The sequence below is a fragment of the Vigna umbellata genome, chromosome 2, assembly GCF_029865625.1.
Source record: "Vigna umbellata cultivar VRB3 chromosome 2, Vumbellata_1.0, whole genome shotgun sequence".
NCBI lineage: Eukaryota > Viridiplantae > Streptophyta > Magnoliopsida > Fabales > Fabaceae > Vigna > Vigna umbellata.
Genome location: NC_142166.1, coordinates 26,942,363 through 26,951,349, shown reverse-complemented (window position 1 = coordinate 26,951,349; position 8,987 = coordinate 26,942,363). Strand labels below are relative to the sequence as shown.

The following is an 8,987-nucleotide window of genomic DNA, read 5'->3' as shown; positions in this document are numbered from 1 at the left end:
TGAACATAATTTGAAAACCCCTTGTGAAAAGCTTTACCTTGAGTTAAGTAGAATATTTTGTGGTATTGACAAATGTCCAAGATTGGGGTTGCTGGGAAGTTATGAAAGGGAAATTGAAAGCATTAAGCTAAGAGCTAAGAACTAAGTATGTGAAAAGAAAAAGAAAAAGAGAAAGAAAAGAGAAGAAAAAGCAAAGCTTAATGCAAAGGAAAGTTGGGAATAAGTAAGAATGGTTGTGTTTATATGATTCTCTTAACTCAAGGGTTTTGTGATCTAGAAAAACGAATTTTCTTGTTAGCCCAGCCACATTATAAGCCATTGAAAAGTCCTTGTGATGATGCATGCTTGTGAATGTATTTGATTGTGGTTAAATGAAAGGCAAAGTCAATTCATGTGACATTTTGATGGTAGAGTGAATGAGTGATTACCTCTTATACACTTGTGTTTGAGTGAAACACTTTACCTAGTGAGGAAAGATTCCATGAGCACATGAACATCCATGCTTAGTTGGTTGATCATTCATGAAAAATAACATTTGTTGGATATTAAGTGACTTTGTGAACACTAAAGCATGTGCATGTCTTGATTGAAGTCTTTGTCATGAGCTTAATTGAAGTACTTACTTATCTTGAAAAGAGGATTTGTGAATGGAGTGAACCATTGTATTGATTGGTAGAAGATTGAGTTACATCTTGTTTGCTTGAGGACAAGCAAAGTTCTAAGTTTGGGGTTGTGATAACAGTTGAAAAACTGTTATTTTCATGCTTAAAATTGATACTAAAAGCAACCCTTAACACTCAGAAACTAGCTTGAACTCATATTTTTGCTATAGTTTTGTGAATAAGAGAGTTGAAAGTGAATTTAATGGTTTTGTGCAAGATTCCCTTGATTTTGTAGGCTAATTGAATGATTTGAAAGAAGAATTGAAGTACCGAATGATTGGAGTGCTGAAAAGTCAACCAGAAACCAGAAAAGTCAACCAGTCAACCAGAAAAGTCAACCAATCAACCAAAATACGGAAAAAGTCAACCAGACGAGTTTTTGGCCATTTTTCTGCGATTTTATGATCTTTTTGGGCTTGGACCCGTTTTCTATTATTTTTATGTCCTATTTAAAGACCTAGATGTCTTAGGGTTTGTATCTTTGGCTGGGAGGAAGCAGAAACACACTTTTCACCCCTTGGGGGTAGATTGGGAGAAGGTGACAGCTCTCCTCTTCTCTTTCTAGGGCTTTTCTATCTCTTTCTTTCATTCATTATTGTTCATCTAGTTTCACCATGAATATGGTGAACTAAACCTTGTATTGTTGTTGGGGAATCAATGTAGTCTTGTGAAACTCTAATATATGGAATTTGTTTTAACATCTTATTTTAAGGCTTATGCTTTCTTTCATCATTAGTTAGGGTTTTTCCTCTTTGCTTAAAGCTTGCTTTGTTTAACTCATTCATTGTCATGATTATTGATTTTGTCGATATGGGAACGTACGAGAAAATCTAGATCTGGGGACTTTCTCCCAATAGCATATTGGTTGCCGTTAAGCTTCTGCACATCAGAATTAATTATTAGGGATGCTAGGAATTGTATGAACTCGTAATTAAGGATAGGCCTTCTTGCAAGGTTATTTAGAGAGTGGCATTAGCATTGATGAAAAGAATGATGAATTCCTAAAAGTATATGAGAGTGGATAAGATGAAATTGATAACCCCAACAACATACTCATCCATCTAATTCATTAAAGTGTTTGCATTCCTCTTTTCCATTGATCAAATTCATGCATACATGTTTAATTACTGTCTTTTGTGTAACGTCCCGGCAACTCACAGGGACCGTTGACTGCCCCCACAGACCACCACCAGGCTTTCCAGTGTGCTTTGTCCTCACTCGCGCACTTTCTGGGAAAACTTCCCAGAAGGTCACCCATCCCAGAATTACTCCAGGCTAAGCACGCTTAACCATGGAGTTCTTATGAGTCAGGCTACCGAAAAGTAAATGCATTTTGGTGATATGAGTAGCCAAATCAATTCCTTTAAGCTATCTTTCAACTGTATAGTCCCATACCTATACAGTCTCCAGATCCCTCTCATTCCGGTGTATGTTCGATTCATCCATGTACCCCTTCCACCCGAAGCTGCCAGAACCTTGACGTAAACCTTGGATCCCGATCTGAGACAATGCTATTTGGTACACCATGCAATCTCACTATTTCTTGAATGTACAACTCCGCCAACTTCTGCATTGACATCCTCAGGTTGATTGGCAAAAAGTGAGCACTTTTCGTCAATCGATCAACTATCACCCAAATGGAATCATGACCCTTCAATGATCTTGGTAAGTGAGTTACAAAGTCCATCGAGATGCTGTCCCATTTCCATTGGGGAATATCCAACTGTTGTAACATTCCTCCTGGCCTTTGATGTTCTATCTTAGCCTTCTGACATACCAAACAAGAAGATACAAAATTTGCCACATCCTTTTTCATCCCACTCCACCAGAAAGATTCTTTCAAGTCTTTGTACATCTTAGTCATACCGGGATGTATGCTAAGACGACTCTTGTGTCCTTCTTCTAGAATCATCTTCTTCAACTCATCCTTTGCTGGAATGCAGACTCTATTTTTAAAACGAATAATACCATCTAATCCCAAATTGAAGTCTTTAGCTTGATTCGTTCCCAACAACTCCATTGTATCTTGCAGACATGTGTCTTCCTTTTGTCCCACTTTGATCTTTTCTAAGAAATCATTTGTGATCTTTAAATGATAACACCAAAGGTGTTCTTGGCTCAGCTGCAATCCCAAGTTCATATCTCTGAACTTCTCTATTAATTCAAACTCCTTCACCATCAAAGCTGACATATGTATTCGCTTTCTACTCAAAGCATCAGCTACAACATTTGCCTTCCCTGGATGGTACTGTAACTCAAAATCAAAATCCTTCAAGTACTCCATCCACCTTCTCTGCCTCATGTTCAACTCCTTCTGATCGAAGAGATACTTCAAACTCTTGTGATCACTAAAGATTTGAAAATGTGATCCGTACAGATAGTGCCTCCAAGTCCTCAGAGCAAAAACCACAGCCGCTAATTCGATGTCGTGCGTTGGATAGTTCCTTTCATGCACCTTCAACTGTCTCGATGCATAAGCTACTGGTCGCTTCTCCTGCATCAATACACAACCGAGCCCATGGTATGAAGCATCACAAAACACTTCAAAAGCTTTAGAAGTATCAGGAACTGCTAATACTGGAGCACTTGTCAACCGTTTCTTCATCTCTTCAAAACTTGTTTCACACTTGTCGGTCCATAAGAAAGGTTGTTCTTTACGAGTCAATTGCGTCAAAGGACCCACTATCTTGGAGAAACCTTCGACGAACTTCCTGTAGTAACCAGCTAGGCCCACAAAACTTCTTACTTCTGAAACCGTCTTTGGACGTTCCCATTTTAGCACTGCCTCCACCTTCGTTGGATCTACAGAAATCCCTTTGGCAGAAATCACGTGGCCAAGGAATTGTATTTCCTCCAACCAAAATTCACATTTAGATAATTTCCCAAACAATTGATGCTTCCTAAGAGTTTCCAACACAATCCTCAAATGTTCTGCATGTTCTTCATGATCCCTTGAATATATAAGAATGTCGTCTATGAACACAACAACAAATTTATCTAGCCACAGTCGAAATATTCGATTCATGTAATCCATGAATATAGCAGGAGCATTGGTCACTCCAAACGGCATCACCACATACTCGTAGTGACCATAACGTGACCTGAAAGCCGTCTTCTGACTATCCTCTGGCTTGACCAAGATCTGATGGTAACCAGACCTCAGGTCAATCTTTGAAAACACACCAGCTCCTCGCAACTGATCCAACAAGTCATCAATTCTTGGCAGTGGGTACTTGTTCTTAATCGTCAACTTGTTCAATTGTCGATAGTCAATACACAACCTTGAACTACCATCTTTCTTCTTTACTAACAAGACTGGAGCTCCCCATGGTGACACACTCGGCCTGATAAACTTCTTCTCTAGTAGTTCCTCAATTTGTCTCTTCAGCTCAGCTAGCTCTGTCGGAGCCATCCTATACGGAGCCATAGACACTGGTCCAGCTCCTGGTACCAAGTCTATAGAGAACTCCACTTCCCTGCTCGGCGGCAATCCTGGTACTTCATCTGGAAAGACATCCTCGAACTCTTCCACTACCGGAATACCCGTCGTTTGAACCTTAAAACGTTTCTGCTCTTGAGCTACCAGTACAAAACACATGGCCCCATCACTAACATCCTTTAGAACTTCTTTGGTTGAGATCAGTTCTAAACCATCCGAGTCTGGAAAAACCAATCGTTGTTGTCCACAGTCAAGAAGAACGTGGTTGGCGGTCAACCAATCCATTCCCAGAATTACATCTAAGCCTTCGAGAGGCAAGGAGATCAAGTTCACTTTGAACTTGCGTCCGTAGACTACAATCGGGCATCCAACACAGATCGAACTGGTTGAAATCTGACCTGATGTTGGTGTCGAAACCACCAATTCATACCTTAGATTACTCACCGGTATACTGAAGTCTTTCAAACAAGTAGAAGAAACAAAGGAGTGCGTAGCTCCGGAATCAAACAATACATGCACACATTTACCAAACAAAAGGCATGTGTCAAGGATGAGATTACCTGGCTTTGTAGCCTCTTCACCGGTCAAAGCGAAAACTCTTCCAGCTATCTTGGGCTTCACTCCTGAAGAACTTGGTTGTGGTGGTGCATATGCTATCTTCTTCTCAGGACAAACATGAGCGAAATGTCCTGGCTTGTTACACACAAAGCACCTCTTCTCTTCAACCTTCACTCCAGAGAGCTTAGGACAATCCTTCTTGTAGTGCGCACCACCGCATTCAAAACATTTCACGGCTGTTCGCATAAGCGGTTGGGGTCGCTGATATGGCTTCTTCCATGGCTTTCCTCTAATAAACTTGTCCTTCTGAGTCTTGTCAACTCGGTTTCGGTTCATTTCTAGTAACTCCACCTTTTTTGTCTTCTCAACTAAGGCTGGAAACTTCTTGATTTCAAGAGGTACAATCATTCTCCTCAGGTCATACCTCAGACCCTGCTCAAATCTTTGACACTTCCACCCTTCCGTCATGTGCTGACTATAAAAACGGATAAGATACTCAAACCTGTCGATATACTCTTGCACTGACATCCCACTTTGACGCAAGGCCAAAAACTCTTGCTCCCTTTCGATCTTGGCACTAGTAGGGAAGTACTTTTCCAAAAACTTGTCCTTGAAACTGTTCCAAGTAATAGCCTCTTCATCAGATTCCATCAGTCGTTTCATACCATCCCACCAGTACTCTGCTTCCTCTTTCAGTATGAAGGTTGCGTAATCTAGTTTTTCCTCATCTGTGCACTTGATCACATGAAAGATCTTCTCAATGTCCTTGATCCAAGCATCCGCTTTATCTGGCGTAGTCCTTCCATTGAACCTTGTTGGGTCGTGCCTCAACCAAAAGATTTTCGAAAACCATTGCTCTGATACCATCTGTAACGTCCCGGCAACTCACAGGGACCGTTGACTGCCCCCACAGACCACCACCAGGCTTTCCAGTGTGCTTTGTCCTCACTCGCACACTTTCTGGGAAAACTTCCCAGAAGGTCACCCATCCCAGAATTGCTCCAGGCTAAGCACGCTTAACCATGGAGTTCTTATGAGTCAGGCTACCGAAAAGTAAATGCATTTTGGTGATATGAGTAGTCAAATCAATTCCTTTAAGCTATCCTTCAACTGTATAGTCCCATACCTATACAGTGTAACACCCCGATTTAGGCGTTACAATTTAATATTCCACAAAATACATATATAATTTTTCTTTAACAAATTTCAACACCCATAAAATATTAAGTTCTTTATTACAGCACAAGTCTTCTGAAAATAAAAGTCCACACAGTTCATAAACTTCTGAAATTTAAAATTTCTCACAGTTCGGAAATTCAAACACAGATTTATTTTAGAAATTCCCCATGTCTCCTTTTCCCCACAGATCTCTCATCTTCTAAGCAAGTCCAGAACCATCTGCTAATTCATCTGATATAGTTTCTGCTCCCGTATAATATCACACATTATACGATCATCGCATTCACATGCACAAACACAAACAGTAGGGTGAGCTAACCGATTCAAGAAATATACATCATCCACAATCTTACTAACATCACAAGTGTGGTAAATCAGTCAAATACATGTATCTCAAACATACTCAAAAACCAACTATTACACTGATACTTTATAATATTTCTCCAGTCAAAATCATTAGTCGATTCACTAGAGTCAATACAACATATTATTAATCTGCCTACTTACCAAAGCACAGCAGTCAACAATCCTTCTGTCTACTTACCAAAGTAGTATAACCATGATATACTGATTACTTACCAAAGTAATCTAACAAGGTGATTTTTATTATCTACTTACCAAAGTAGTACAACAAGGTGATATTGTCTACTTACCAAAGTAGCACAACACAAGATCTTCTGCCTACTTACCAAAGTAGCACAAACCAAGTTCTTCTGCCTACTTACCAAAGTAGCGCAGCAAGACAATACTGTCTACTTACCAAAGTAGCACAGTATAGTTAATCTGCCTACTTATCAAAGTAGCACGATTTATATCGTTCTTTTTATCTCTTCATTCATCATCTCATCCTGCCTACTTATCAAAGTAGCGCAAATCACCCTGCTTACTTACCAAAGTAACGCAGACCCAACATCTTCTCGCCTACTTACCAAAGTAGCGCAAACCAAGTTCTTCTGCCTACTTACCAAAGTAGCGCAGCAAGACAATACTATCTACTTACCAAAGTAGCTCAAATTAACCAAATTACCTTTTTCAACATATTATTTATCGACGATCTGAACCAATCAAACTAATCAACAACATGTTTAGATCATATGGTAAGCTTTTCAGTCCAATCCAATGGTTAATGAGGCGGAAATCATCAATTTTGTATAAATGATCCAAAAACATAAATTAACAATATTGAGATCCCTGAGAAGATACGAAATTAATATCTCTAATTCTGTAACTCCGATCTAAAATCCGAACGGTCGAAGTATGCCACTATCTCTTAGGATCAACATACTAAAATTTCAGATTAATCTAACGGTTATCTAAGTAGATATGGAGATTTTACCGAGGTAACTCAGAGACAGAAATTTAAGTGGTTCTCGGTTAAACTCAAAATGCGAAATGAATTCCTCTAATCTCATACATCTAATTCCAAATCTGAACGGTCAAGATCACTTAATATGTCTTATGAACTACATACTAAAGTCTGGGCTCAATCTAACGGTAAATGAAATATCTATGAAATTTTTACCATAATAACTTAAGAACAGAATTGCAGTGTTCATCAAATATTTCAAACTTTCGAAATTTCTTTCTCTAAACATAGACCTTCAATTCCAAATCCGATCGGTCAAACTGTAATAATGTATTCTAAGAATCATATATCCAATTTTCAAGTTGATCTAACAGTCCCATAAGTCAGAATCTATATTTTACCAAGGGAACTCAGTATTAGAACTGCAGGGGTAATTAATTCACTCAAACATGTAGGATATATATCTCCAAGTACAGACTACTAATTGCAAATCAGAACGGTCAAAGTGTATTAATATGTCTTAGGGATCATATATCAAATTTTGAGGTTGATCTAACGGTCCAATAGGTCAGAATCAATATTATACCGAGACAACTCAGTAACAGAACTACAGGGGTAACTAATTTACTCAATCTTGCAGAACTTATTTCTCCAATTACAGACTTCTATTTTCAAATCCGAACGGTCAAAGTTTAGTAATAGGTCTTAGGATTCACATACTAAAATTTTAGCTAAATCCAACGGTGAAAACAATTAATAGAAATTTTTCACCACAGTAACTCGAAAATGAGAGATTATAATCTTGAAAACCAAATTTTACACAAGTCAATATATAACTACCATTACCAATTTTAACACATGCATACTCATATTCATGATCATAATCAAGAAAGGATTAGCTCCCCTACCTCTTCTCCTTGCAAGAAATTCTTCACTCTTGATACACCTAGACCACCACCTTTTGCTTGTTTTCACTTTCAATTTCAAAGAAATTTTTTAACTTAAATCTCTCTTCTTCAAAGAGAGCAATTCCTCTCCTCCTTGCTAGACCAAGTCAGTTTCCACACTTAGGACACTTAGGATTTTCGTTCACCTCCCACCAAGGACCTCTCTACTCTTCCCCAAAACTCCAAATCTGATTTAGAATTAAAAGAAGATGCCTTAGACAACTAAGGACCCATGCACTTGGCACTTAGCAATAATAAACAACCAATGGACCATCCTAAACCATTTTCCAGCCCTAAAACATGGTAGGAAAGTTTCCAAAGGGTCCCAAAATGTTCTCCTAGTGCAGAACACAACCTACCCACTCAAAAAAAAAATCGCAACTTGTAAAAATACACCTAACATTAAGGTTGGACGCTAGCCCCTGGACAGCAACACTGTCACGTTTTCCCCAGCTCGGTTGGACCCCTTCCCGAAGTCTAAAATATGCGTATGAGTAGTCAAATTGAAGCTATTTGAGTCTAGTTTCCAATAAAACAAGAATCAACTCAATTGATATTTTCTACAAAAAGTTATAATTAAAATAGTAAACCATGTCAAACCTGACAGCATTCCATTTTACATTATAACTTGAACTTTTTACAACTTGGTAAATTCTTGAGGTTCTAGGGTCTTACATTTTGCATTTAAAACCTACAATCAATTATTCACAAGTCTCAAATAATCAACAAATCATATAGCTAACTAGGCCGTGAGTCCTTTGGGAAAACGATACTTGGTCTTACCTAGTTTTATTACTTGATACGATTCGGTCTCACCACTAGTACAGTCAGGGGAAACGACAGCGGTTATTTTTCTCTATAGGCAGCGGTTCTCAAACCGAGGCATATTCAGGCGA

The 8,987-nt window shown here is 38.7% G+C and overlaps 1 long non-coding RNA gene across 1 annotated transcript; it reads right to left on the bottom strand.

The window, feature by feature from the left end:
• Nucleotides 1-5,837: 5,837 nt before the first annotated feature.
• On the bottom strand, nt 5,838-8,252 carry LOC148203714 (uncharacterized). The gene is made up of 2 exons (XR_015784523.1): nt 8,053-8,252; nt 5,838-6,081 (listed from the first exon to the last, which is right to left on the bottom strand). It is a non-coding gene; the product is annotated as an uncharacterized LOC148203714 (long non-coding RNA).
• Between the last annotated feature and the right edge of the window lie 735 nt (nt 8,253-8,987).